At 42.4% G+C, this 13,572-nt stretch overlaps 1 protein-coding gene and 1 pseudogene across 6 annotated transcripts in view; one reads left to right on the forward strand and one right to left on the reverse strand.

The window, feature by feature from the left end:
- XPO4 (exportin 4) overlaps positions 1 to 13,572 on the forward strand; it is a 110,507-nt gene that overhangs the window by 61,545 nt on the left and 35,390 nt on the right. The window lies entirely within an intron of this gene.
- LOC114888025 lies at positions 10,418 to 11,785 on the reverse strand (annotated as a pseudogene). The gene has a single exon (XR_003791689.1). The product of XR_003791689.1 is annotated as a 40S ribosomal protein S15 pseudogene (transcript).

Consider the following 13,572-nt stretch of genomic DNA (forward strand, 5'->3'; position numbering starts at 1 on the left):
GTGTGTGTGTGTGTGTGTGTGTGTGTGTGTGTGTGTGTGTGTGTGTACGTGCACATGAGGGCTGTGGGTTGGATATGTAAGGGAGGTGGGAGGTGATGGTAGTAAACTTTGCAAAGGAAGAGCTTCATATTTAATTTTAGTACATTTGTTCCCTAACCTCAAGACCAGCAGGCCAAGGTAGAAGAAGAAGAATCTTGATAAAGTTGTTGGGAAGTCCATTATAGAATGTAATGCAGTAAAATAATTTTGCAGTTCCTTAGGTGAGTGAGTGCATTTAAAGTTCAGCATTCTTAACTCAAAATCTAGTTTCTCCAGCTCGATGGATAATTACTCTGTGGAGAGGAGGTGTGGTGAAAGAAATGCATTGAAGCCAAGTTACAAATGGAGAGGTGGGAAGCAGGAATTTGGGGGTATTTCAGGGATAAGAGGGAATAACTTACTGTCTGGAATGGTGATGTCAGTACAACACAAATGTGTGGTCGACCCTGCACCTTAACTCCTGGGGGAAGGGATGGTTTGAGAAGCTGTGCCAACCTCCCTACCCAGCATTCTGCTGGCCGGGGAGGAATGAATGGATGATAGTCCAGAGGGCGACCCAGCTGACAAGCTGCGCTGTGTGCACTCATTTCCTCTGCTTGTTGATCAGAGAAGAATTAAATGAGATGCATGAGTAGCCTTGCACATTTAAAGTATGCTTCTTTTTAATCCTAACAGTGGCTTTACCTCTGTTCAGGATATTTGAAAGAAAATTGGTTACTATTACAACTTAAATACAGATTCTTATTAAAAGAAATCCTTAAAATAATTTCATTTAATTTCATTTAATTCTGGTTGGGTCGTAATTTTGCCATGCAGTGTTTCCTAACTTGGATATGAGTCAGCCCTGATTTTTCAGTCTGCTTCCAGTCCTAGCACAGAACCAATGTTTGTTTTACAGAATTCTTGCACTTGAGATAGAATGTAGTGGATTTAGATTAAAGCTTATTTATTGTCATAACTGTGGTTTCATATAGTAACCTTTGTATTGCTTACAAGACTAGCATTAGAAACATAACCAGATCTAATGGGCCAGGGTTTTGAAAATGGACGCTAGAATGAGGTGGAAGAAGAGATGGCCCTCCTGCCTCAGGTAAGGCAGGTGAGTCCCAGCAGTGCCGGCCCCTTGGGAGTACTGCTGAGTCAGTTCAGTTCCGTGAATATTTATCCATCACCTACATGTGCCAGGGACTGTGTTTGATGAATATACGTTCTTTAGCATTAAGAATTTGGAAATACATATATGTTTCCAAAAGGAAAAAGTTACGTTAATCTAGGAGTGTAACATTTAAAAACTCTCTGAAAATTACACCTTGGACTCTTGGTGCGTTTGTGGGGAGTCGATTTTTTTTACGTGATCTATTTATAGGATTCTTCTAGCAGCTGCACTGCTTGTCCACTAAGTCAATTTCTCTTGGGGGATTTCAGAAGCCAGGAATACTGTCAGCTGCATAGGTAGTCTGGAGTCAGATTAATTCTGTGCTGTCAGGACTGGCTATGGAAAAAAAATGAGAGAATGAATTAATTTCTTTTGCATTTGACATTCAAAGACTTCTAAATTCTTTTTAAAATGGAGAGCTCACGATCTGTTTGTGACATTTCTGCGATTTTTCTCTGTATTGCCATTGTTGCTTTATATGATGCTACACTAGGAAGGAATATTTATAGCAGATGAGTAGCAGCATGAGCTATTAGAATTCAGTCTTTAACCTTTCATATGCCCTTTCTTATTGTTTTACACCGTGCAGTACATGTGTTATTTGACCTGTCATTGGACTTGGGGGTTATGGCAATGCCTGTAAATTTTAAACTTACTGTGAAATATTCTGTTCACGTAAAGTAAAAGCTTTATATATATATATATATATAGACATTTGTAAAGAATAATAAAATGAACAACAGTCTGCCAGCCATGCAGATTAAGAAACAGTATATTGATAGGACCTTTTCCCCCTTCATTTACCTGGAGTTTCCCCGTCTGTTGTTATAAGCACAGTTTATGTTGTGCAGACTTATTTCTGCCAGTTGATTTTGTATCATGTTTGCAAATGAGCGCTGCCAGGGAACCCCTGGCCAGTGCTGTTGGCTCCTTTCCCACCCTCTGCGACCTCTGACCGTTCAGTTTGCTTTCGTTCCGAAGTCCTTATGAGAGCAGTAGAGCAGCCCCAGGATCTAAATAGGGAACACAGAGTTAAACAGGGCTCTTCCACAGAAATGAAACATTCCATGTGAGAGCTAATGGCCCACACCCACCTTACTGCAATTTTTATGTCTATGAATCATAATGCTTTTCTTTTTTGTTAATAAATAAGTAAATTAATTTATTATTATTATTTTTTGGCTGTGCTGGGTCCTCGTTGCTGCGCGCGGGCTTTCTCTAGTTGCGGCGAGTGGGGGCTACTCTTTGTTGTGGTGCGCAGGCTTCTCATTGTGGTGGCTTCTCTTGTTGCGGAGCACGGGCTCTAGGCACATGGGCTTCAGTAGTTGTGGCTCGTGGGCTCAGTAGTTGTGGCTCGTGGGCTCTAGAGCACAGGCTCCGTAGTTGTGGCGCATGGACTTAGTTGCTCTGTGGCATGTGGGATCTTCCCGGGCCAGGGCTCGAACCCGTGTCCCCTGCATTGGCAGGCGGACTCTTAACCACTGTGCCACCAGGGAAGCCCCTATGGATCAGAATGCTTTTCTTAACTGACTCATGTAACTTATGTTTACATATGAAGATAGCACTCAGGGTCAAAGAAAGAGCTTTCCGATTTCATGGAAATGATTCGGAGTTGTCACGTTGGTTATTTGCTCTTTGTAGAAAAAAAGCTATTGGAGTTCTTTGCAGCATAACAGATATTAGAACTACTGTAGCACAGGATTTATCATGTATACTTTTACAGTATCTAACGTTAGGGACACATGCATACACTTAATTTTTTTAGAGCAGTTTTAGATTCACAGCAAAATTGAGTGAAAATACAGAGTTCCCATCCCTGCCCCAGTACACCCAGCCCCCCGCCATCAGCATCCCTACCAGAGAGTGCATGTGTTACACCCGATGAACCTGCACCGAGGCCGTCGTCATCCTGAGCCCATGGTCTACATCAGAGTTCACTCTTTGTGTTGTACACTCTGTGGGTTTGGACAAATGTGCAGGGATGTGTAGCCACCGTTACAGTCTCATGCAGGCTAGTGTCACTGCCCTGAAAATCCCCTGAGCTCTGCTCTTCACGCCCCCACCCAGCCCCTGGCAACCACGGATCCTTTTATTGTCTCCACAGTTTGGCCTTTTCCAAAATGTTGTATAGTTGGAATCGTACAGTAATGTTAGATTTTAATCTGAAGTTCACATCATTGTTAAAAGGTGGAGCAGTTCCACATACTGAAAGTTATCTTTCCCAAGCTTCATTTGCCAGCATGTCCAGAGACAAAATGAACTGCTGCTTCTATATGTCCAAATACTCACCAGACGCAAAAGCAGATTTCTTTCTGCGGCTGAAGAGCTGCAGGTTCGCCTCCAGTACACTTGCAGGTTAATTATTGACGTTGACATGTCAGTGCTGATAGCATGTTTTGATTACCTTCTCCACCCTCCGTTCCCGAATGGGGGAAAGTGGAGTCAAGTCGCCTCCTAAGCTCTGCGCCCCTCTCCAAAGCCCTCCTGGCAGCAGGCCCGAGACACCCCAGGCACGAGCAGAGTGTCTGGCTTGGGCCCTCGTCATCTTGGGGCACGTGCTCCGGCTTGGCGGCTGGGTCTTGGCCAGAGGGGCTGTGGAGCAGGGCCAAGGTATTAGGAAAAACCACTCGGCTGGGTTTCAGTTCTCTGTGATTAGACTGAAAGATTTAGCTGCCAATTGTCATCAGCCAAATTTCTCACACTTTGCCTGATGAGTTACTTGTATTGGTTTCCAAGTGGAACAGAGGCCCTGTACAAGTTTGCAGTTCTTATTTTAAATCACCATCCAGTGATAGGGGCTCTGATGGTCCGCCGTGATCTTCTGTTTTGTCTAATATCAGGGCTCTATGGGAGGAATTGTGGAATGCTCTTCCAATAGTAAAAGGCTTATAAGGCTTTTCCATTTTATTTGTACTTTTCTGTATCTGAATGATTAAACCATGATAAGCATGCATTGTATATGTGCTAGGGAACAACAGAGAGAGTTCTTAGAAATGCCTTACTGCTTCCTTCTGAGCGGTGGGGTCAGAGGATGCTGTTCCTCTTAAGATATGTTCCCAGTCTGTTTATTTTGGCAACATAAACTGTTAAGCCTTAACAAATGATTTCTGCAAAGCACATGCTTTAAGTATGCAGAAACGGTCTTACTCATCTCCTGCTCCGGTACTTAGCTGGCATTAGTGATTTCTGCTGCAGGCACGCACCAGCTGCTGCAGCGACCAGATGGGCACTTACCTGGCCTTCTGTTTAAAAGTTTTTTAACATCTTTATTGGAGTATAATTGCTTTACAGTGGTGTGTTAGTTGCTGCTGTATAACAAAGTGAATCAGCTATACATACATATATCCCCATATCTCCTCCCTCTTGCGTCTCCCTCCCACCCTCCCTATCCCACCCCTCTAGGTGGTCACAAAGCACCAAGCTGATCTCCCTGTGCTATGTGGAAGCTTCCCACTAGCTATCTGTTTTACATTTGGTAGTGTATATATGTCCATGCCACTCTCTCACTTCGTACCAGCTTACCCTTCCCTCTCCCCGTGTCCTCAAGTCCAACCTCTGTGTCTGTGTCTTTATTCCTCTCCTGCCCCTAGGTTCTTCAGAACCATTTTTCTTTAGGATTCCATATATATGTGTTAGCATACGGTACTTGTTTTTCTCTTTCTGACTTACTTCACTCTGTATGACAGACTCTGGGTCCATCCACCTCACTACAAATAACTCAGTTTCGTTTCTTTTTATGGCTGAGTAATATTCCATTGTATATATGTGCCACATCTTTATCCATTCATGTGTCGATGGCCACTTAGGTTGCTTCCATGTCCTGGCTATTGTAAATAGGGCTGCACTGAACATTGTGGTACATGACTCTTTTTGAATTATGGTTTTCTCAGGGTATATGCCCAGTAGTGGGATGGCTGGGTCGTATGGTAGTTCTATTTTTAGTTTTTTAAGGAACCTCCATACTGTTCTCCATAGTGGCTGTATCAATTTACATTCCCACCAACAGTGCAAGAGGGTTCCCTTTCTCCACACCCTCTCCAGCATTTATTGTTTGTAGGTTTTTTGATGGTGGCCGTTCTGACTGGTGTGAGGTGATACCTCATTGTGGTTTTGATTTGCATTTCTCTAATGATTAGTGATGTTGAGCATCCTTTCATGTGTTTGCTGGGAATATGTATATCTTCTTTGGAGAAACGAGGTCTTCTGCTAACCTTTGGATTGGGTTGTTTGTTTTTTTGATATTGAGCTTGCATGAGCTGCTTGTATGTTTTGGAGATTAATCCTTTGTCAGTTGCTTCATTTATGAATATTTTATCCCTTCATCTTGTTTATGGTTTCCTTTGCTGTGCAAAAGCTTTTAACTTTCATTAGGTCCCATTTGTTTATTTTTGTTTTTATTTCCGTTTCTCTAGGAGGTGGGTCAAAAATGATCTTGCTGTGATTTATGTCATAGAGCGTTCTGCCTATGTTTTCCTCTAAGAGTTTTATAGTTTCTGGCCTTACATTTATTTTTTTAAAGTAAATTTATGTATGTATGTATGTATTTATTTATATATATATTTATTTATTGTCTGAGTTGGGTCTTTGTTGCTGTGTGCGGGCTTTCTCTAGTTGCGGTGAGCAGGGGCTGCTCTTCATTGCTGTGCATGGGCTTCTCATTGTGGTGGCTTCTCTTGTTGCGGAGCACAGGCTCTAGGCGCGCGGGCTTCAGTTGTCGTGGCACGCAGGCTTCAGTAGTTGTGCCATACGGGCTCTAGAGCGCAGGCTCAGTAGTTGTAGTGCACGGGCTTAGTTGCTTCGTTCCCTGTGGGATCTTCCCAGACCAGGGCTCGAACCTGTGTCCCCTGCATTGGCAGGCGGATTCTTAACCACTGCACCACCAGGGAAGTCCTGGCCTTACATTTAGGTCTTCAGTCCATTTTGAGTTTATTTTTGTGTACAGTGTTAGGGAGTGTTCTAATTTCATTCTTGTACATGTAGCTGTCCAGTTTTCCCAGCACCACTTATTGAAGAGGCTGTCTTTTCTCCATTGCATATCCTTGCCTCCTTTATCAAAGATAAGGTGACCATATGTGCGTGGGTTTATCTCTGGGCTTTCTATCCTGTTACATTGATCTATATTTCTGTTTTTGTGCCAGTACCATACCATCTTGATTACTGTATGATAGGGATTGCATTGAATCTGTAGATTGCTTTGGGTAGTAGAGTCATTTTCACAATGTTGATTCTTCCAATCCAAGAACATGGTTTATCTCTCCATCTCCTTGTATCGTCTTTAATTTCTTTCATCAGTGTCTTATATTTTTCTGCATACAGGTCTTTTGTCTCCTTAGGTAGGTTTATTCCTAAGTATTTTACTCTTTTTGTTGCAGTGGTAAATGGGAGTGTTTGCTTAATTTCTCTTTCAGATTTTTCATCATCAGTGTATAGGAATACAAGAGATTTTTGTGCATTAATTTTGTATCCTGCTACTTTACCAAATTCATTGAGTAGCTCTAGTAGTTTTCTGGTAGCTTCTTTAGGATTCTCTGTGTATAGTATTATGTCATCTGCAAACAGTGGCAGTTTTACTTCTTCTTTTACGATTTGGGGTCCTTTTATTTCTTTTTCTTCTCTGAATGTTGTGGCTAAAGCTTCCAAAACTATGTTGAATAATAGTGGTGAGAGTGGGCAACCTTGTCTTGTTCCTGATCTTAGAGGAAGTGGTTTTAGTTTTTTACCATTGAGACTGATGTTGGCTGTGGGTTTGTCATATATGGCCTTTATTATGTTGAGGTAGGTTACCTCTGTGCCTTCTTTCTGGAGAGTTTTTATCAAAAATGGGTGTTGAATTTTGTCGAAAGCTTTTTCTGCGTCTGTTGAGATTATCATATTGTTTTTATCCTTCAGTTTGTTAATGTGGTGTATCACATTGATTGATTTGTGTATACTGAAGAATCCTTGCATTCCTGAGATAAACCCCACTTGATCATGGTGTATGATCCTTTTAATGTGCTGTTGGATTCTGTTTGCTGGTATTTTGTTGAGGATTTATGCATCTGTGTTCATCGGTGATATTGGCCTGTAGTTTTCTTTCTTTGTGACATCTTTGTCTGGTTTTGGTATCAGGGTGATGGTGGACTCGTAGAATGAGTTTGGGAGTGTTCTTCCCTCTGCTGTATTTTGGAAGAGTTTGAGAAGGATAGGTGTTAATAGAATTTGCCTGTGAAGCCATCTGGTCCTGGGCTTTTGTTTGAATTTCAGTGCTTGTGATTGGTCTGTTTATATTTTCTATTTCTTCCTGGTTCAGTCTCAGAAGGTTGTGCTTTTCTAAGAATTTGTCCATTTCTTCCAGGTTGTCCATTTTATTGGCATACAGTTGCTTGTAGTAATCTCTCATGTTCCTTTGTATTTCTTCAGTGTCACTTCGCCTTTTTCATTTCTAATTCTGTTGATTTGAGGCTTCTCCCTTTTTTTCTTGATGAGTCTGGCTAATGGTTTATCAATTTTGTTTATCTTCTCAAAGAATCAGCTTTTAGTTTTATTGATCTTTGCTGTTGTTTCCTTCATTTCTTTTTCATTTATTTCTGATCTGATCATTATGATTTCTTTCCTTCTGCTAACATTGGGGGTTTTTTGTTCTTCTTTCTGTATTCTTGTTTCTTGAGGTAGGATTGTATTGCTATAAACTTCCTTCTTAGAACTGCTTTTACTTCATCCCATAGGTTTTGGGTTGTCGTGTTTTCATTGTCATTTGTTTCTTGGTATTTTTTGATTTCCTCTTTGATTTTTTTCAGTAATCTCTTGGTTATTTAGTAGCGTACTGTTTAGCTTCCACGTTTGTATTTTTTACAGTTTTTTTTTTCTGTAATTGATATCTAATCTCATAGTGTTGTGGTCGGAAAAGATACTTGATTTGCTCTCAACTTTCTTAAATTTACCAAGGCTTGATTTGTGACCCAAGATGTGACCTATCCTAGAGAATGTTGCATGAGCACTTGAGAAGAAAGTGTATTCTGTTGTCTTTAGATGGAATGTCCTAGAAATATCAGTTAAGTCCATCTTGTTTAATGTGTCATTTAAAGCTTGTGTTTCCTTATTTATTTTCATTTTGGATGATCTGTCCATTGGTGAAAGTGGCGTGTTAAAGCCCCCTACTATGATTGTGTTACTGTCGATTTCCCTTTTTATGGCTGTTAGCATTTGCCTTATGTATTGAGGTGCTCCTGTGTTGGATGCCGAAATATTTACAATTATTATATCTTCTTCCTGGATTGATCCCTTGATCATTATGTAGTGTCCTTCTTTGTCTCTTTATCTCTTTGTCTTTATTTTAAAGTCTATTTTGTCCGATATGAGAATTGCTACTCCAGCTTTCTTTTGATTTCCATTTGCATGGAATATCTTTTTCCATCCCCTCACTTTCAGTCTGTATGTGTCCCTAGGTCTGAAGTGGGTGTCTTGTAGACAGCATATATACGGGTCTTGTTTTTGTGTCCATTCAGCCAGTCTGTGTCTTTTGGTTGGAGCATTTAATCCATTTACATTTAAGGTAATTATCAATATGTATGTGCCTATTACCATTTTCTTAATTGTTTTGGGTTTGTTTTTGTAGGTCTTTTCCTTCTCCTGTGTTTCCTGTCTAGAGAAGTTCCTTTATTTGTTGTAAAGCTGGTTTGGTGGTACTGAATTCTCGTAACTTTTGCTTGTCTGTAAATGTTTCAATTTCTCTGTCGAATCTGAATGAGATCCTTGCTGGGTAGAGTAATCTTGGTTGTAGGTTTTTCCCTTTCATCACTTTAAATATGTCCTGCCACTCCCTTCTGGCTTGCAGAGTTTCTGCTGAAATTATCAACTGTTAACCTTATGGGGATTCCCTTGGATGTTATTTGTTGCTTTTCCCTTGCTGCTTTTAATATGTTTTCTTTGTATTTAATTTTTGATACTTGGGTTAGTATGTGTCTTGGTGTGTTTCTCCTTGGATTTATCCTGTATGGGACACTCTGTGCTTCCTGGACTTGATTGACTGTTTCCTTTCTCATGTTAGGGAAGTTTTCAACTATAATCTCTTCAGAAATTTTCTGAGACTCTTTCTCTTTCTCTTCTTCTTCTGGGACCCCTGTAATTCGACTGTTGGTACGTTTAATGTTGTCCCAGAGGTCTCTGAGACTGTCCTCAATTCTTTTCATTCTTTTTTCTTTATTCTACTCTGCAGTAGTTGTTTCCACTATTTTATCTTCCAGGTCACTTATCCGGTCTTCTGCCTCAGTTATTCTGCTATTCATTCCTTTTAGAGAATTTTTAATTAATTTATTGTGTTGTTCATCATTGTTTATTTGACTCTTTAGTTCTTCTAGGTCCTTGTTAAACCTTTCTTGTATTTTCTTCGTTCCACTTCCAAGATTTTGGATCATCTTTGCTGTCATTACTCTGAATTCTTTTTCAAGTAGACTGCCTATTTCCTCTTCATTTGTTTGGTCTGGTGGGTTTTACCTTTCTAAGGTAAACCTTTATCTGCTGCATATTTCTCTGTCTTCTCATTTTGCTTAACTAACTGTGTTTGGGGTCTCCTTTTCACAGGCTGCAGGTTCGTAGTTCCCGTTGTTTTTGGTGTCTGCCCCCAGTGGATGAGGTTGGTTCAGTGGGTTGCGTAGGCTTCCTAGTGGAGGGGACTGGTGCCTGTGTTCTGGTGGGTGTGGCTGCATCTTGTCTTTCTGGTGGGCAGGGCTGCGTCCAGTGGTGTGTTTTGGGGTGTCTGTGAACTTATTATGATTTTAGGCAGCCTCTCTCTTAATGGGTGTGGTTGCGTTCCTGTCTTGCTAGTTGATTGGCATGGGGTGCCCAGCACTGGAGCTTGCTGGCCGCTGGGTGGAGCTGGGTCTTAGCGTTGAGACAGAGATCTCTGGGAGAGCTCTCGCCGATTGATATTATGTGGGACCGCGAGGTCCCTGGTGGACCAATGTCCTGAACTCAGCTCTCCCACCTCAAACGCTCAGGCCTGACATCAGGCCGGAGCACCAAGACCCTGTCAGCCACACAGCAACTCGTGCAGATTTCGTATTGCCAACCTGATTCCAACTGACACTGAGGAAGGAAGGAACGCCGAACCGCCCTCACCAGCAGAGCGGGAGAGGCGAGTGCCTCCCCCATCCCCCGTCATGCCCACTGTTCCCACACTCTACCGTCCGACGCCTCTACCTGGCCTCTTTTAAAATTTATTTAGTTATTTATTTATTTTTTTAGACAAGTCTCTACCTTTATTGGCCAGCAGGCTACTTAAGGGGGATGAAGCGGGAGGAGTGCGTGGCCCCAGTGCCTGGCCGGCCGTGCTTCACAGGCTTGTAGGTGATGGAGAACTTGCCTAGGTAGTGGCCGATCATCTCAGGCTTGATTTCCACCTGGTTGAAAGTCTTGCCATCGTAGACGCCCACCATGCTGCCCACCAGCTCGGGCAGGATGATCATGTCGCGCAGGTGCGTCTTCACCACCTCGGGCTTCTCCGTGGGCGGCGCCTCCTTCTTGGCCTTGCGCAGCCGCTTCAGCAGCGAGTGCTGCCTCCTCCGGAGGCCGCGGTTCAGCCGCCGCCGCTGCCGCGAGCTGTACAGCTGCACCAGCTGCTCATAGGACATGTCCAGCAGCTGGTCGAGGTCCACGCCGCGGCAGGTGAACTTGCGGAAGGTCCGCTTCTTCTTCTGCTCCACTTCCGCCATCTGGTCGGCTCTTCAGAAAGGCTACCTGGCCATTTTATATGCCTTTTCTTCTGTCCTCAGAACCAGCATCAATGACTTTATTATATCGTATATGATGAAGAGAAAAAATAAAACAGATAATCAAGTGACTGTGGGAGAGCCCACAGCCCAACTCGAGAACTTTCCTGGTCCTGAGGTTGCTGTAACTGGAGTGCTCATCCACTCCTGTTGCTAGCTGCACGGCCCCCCCGCCCCCCCCCCTGCAGGAGAGGTGGCCGCTGTTCTATATTTTAACATTCCCTTGTCTTAAATTCTCTGATCATTTATATGGTAAGCTGTGTCGTTGTGTGAATATTATACCACACCTTGTTTTCCCATTCTGCCATAAAGGAAATTTTGGGTTTCCCTTTTCTGCCGTTACGGTGTTAAAGTAAACGTTCTTCCACGTGTTTCCTAGCACCTTTCGTGAGACTTTCCTGAGGTCTAAACCTCAGAATGGAAGTTTTGGATTATAGGCTATGTAACGTTCCGTTTTCAAAGATAGTTTCCCGGGACTTCCCTGGTGGTCCAGTGATAAGACTCTGTGCTCCCAGTGCAGGGGGCCTGGGTTCGATCCCTGGTCAGGGAACTAGATCCCGCATGCTGCAACTAAGAGTCCGCATGCCACAACTAAAGGTCCCACGTGCTGCAACTAAGACCAGGCGCAGTCAAATAAATAAAATAAATGAATAATAATAATAAAAAAAAGATAGTTTCCCATCGTTTGCTCAAGTGACTGGACTCCATGCTCACGGTGGTGTCTGCATTCCCGTTGACCCACATCTTCACCAGCACAGCTTCTGCCAGACTCACAGTATGAAATATGATCTTAATTTGCTTTCCCAGGTACTAATAACATTGAGCATCTTTTCATACATATCAATACATAATTCCCATGATTATTATTATGAAATGCTTGTTTACTCTGTTGCTTGTTTTCCTATCAGATTGTCTTTTCCTTACTGATTTAAAGAAATTCTTTATATAGTCTGCACACTCATTTCTTATTGGTTTATTTGTATTGCAGATCTCCTAGTTTGGTGGCTCTTCTTTTCACGTTATGGTATCTTTTTTTTTTTTTTTTAATTTGGAATACTTTTAGATTTACAGAAAAGTTGCAAAGCTAGTATGGTATTCCCATATACCTAGTTTCCCCTAATATTACCATCTTGTATAGCCATGGTACATTTATTAAAACTAAGAGATTAACATTGGTGCATTTTTAAAAACAAATTTATTTATCTATTTATTTTTGGCTGGGTTGGGTCTTCATTGCTGTGTGTGGGCTTTCTCTAGTTGTGGCGAGCGGGGGCTACTCTGTGTTGCGGTGCACGGGCTTCTCATTGCGGTGACTTCTCTTGTGGAGCACGGGTTCTAGGTGCATGGGCTTCAGTAGTTGTGGCACACATGCTCAGTAGTTGTGGCTCGCGGGCTTTAGAGCGCAGGCTCAGTAGTTGTGGCACACAGGGTTAGTTGCTCCATGGCATGTGGGATCTTCCTGGACCAGGGCTCTAACCTGTGTCCCCTGCATTGGCAGGCGGATTCTTAGCCACTGTGCCACCAGGGAAGTCCCAACATGGGTGTATTTTTATTAGCTAATATGTAGGCTTTATTTGGGTTTAACCATTTTTCCAACCATGTTCTTTTTTTGTTCGAGGATCCAGTTATATCATACCATATTGCATTTAGACTTAATGGTATTTTTTTTTCTTTTTAAATATTTATTTATTTTGGCTGCGCTGTGTCTTAGTTGCGGGATCTTTTAGTTGTGCCCTGTGGACTCCTTAGTTGTGGCATGTGGACTCTTAGTTGCGGCATGCGTGTGGGATCTAGTTCCCCAACCAGGTATTGAACCCAGGCCCCCTGCATTAGGAGGGTGGAGTCTTACCCGCTGGCCCACCAGGGAAGTCCCTGGACTCGATGGTATCTTCTGATGGACAAATGTTCTTCATCTTAGTGTCGTTGTCATTGGCAAATGAACTTATTGACATTTCTTTTATAATTTGTTTTATTAGTTTCCTGTTTCAGACACCTACCCTTCCAGTGTTTTCTTCTAAATGCTTTAAAAGTTTGCCTTTTATGACATTACCATCTTAGAATTTACTTTCGAATATGGTATCAAGTAGGGATCCCATTTCACTTTTTCCCATATGGATAACAGGTTTTTTCAGCAGCATACATACATACATTCATTCATCCATTTATATTTCTGTTTCCTTTTCTTTCTTTGTTGGCAGTTTTATTAAGAAATGATTCACATAGATCACCATATAAGTTTAAGGTGTACAGCGTAATTTTGATTTGCACATCTATAGTTTGGTTTATATGTATTGTGAAATGATTATCACAATAGGTTTAATTAACATTCATTATCTCATAGACACAATAAAAAGAAAAGAATAAAATTTTTTCCTTGTGATGAGAACTGTTAAGATCTTCTCTCTGGGGCTTCCCTGGTGGTGCAGTGGTTGGGAGTCCGCCTGCCGATGCAGGGGACGCGGGTTCGTGCTCCGGTCCGGGAGGATCCCACATGCCGTGGAGTGGCTGGGCCCGTGGGCCATGGCCACTGAGCCTGCGCGTCCGGAGCCTGTGGTCCGCGGCGGGAGAGGCCAGAGCGGTGAGAGGCCCGCGTACCGCAAAAACAAAACAAAACAAAACAAAAAAACAAAG

Source organism: Monodon monoceros, unplaced genomic scaffold (assembly GCF_005190385.1).
Source record: "Monodon monoceros isolate NGI ecotype Baffin Bay Population unplaced genomic scaffold, NGI_Narwhal_1 Super_Scaffold_8, whole genome shotgun sequence".
NCBI classification, from domain to species: domain Eukaryota; kingdom Metazoa; phylum Chordata; class Mammalia; order Artiodactyla; family Monodontidae; genus Monodon; species Monodon monoceros.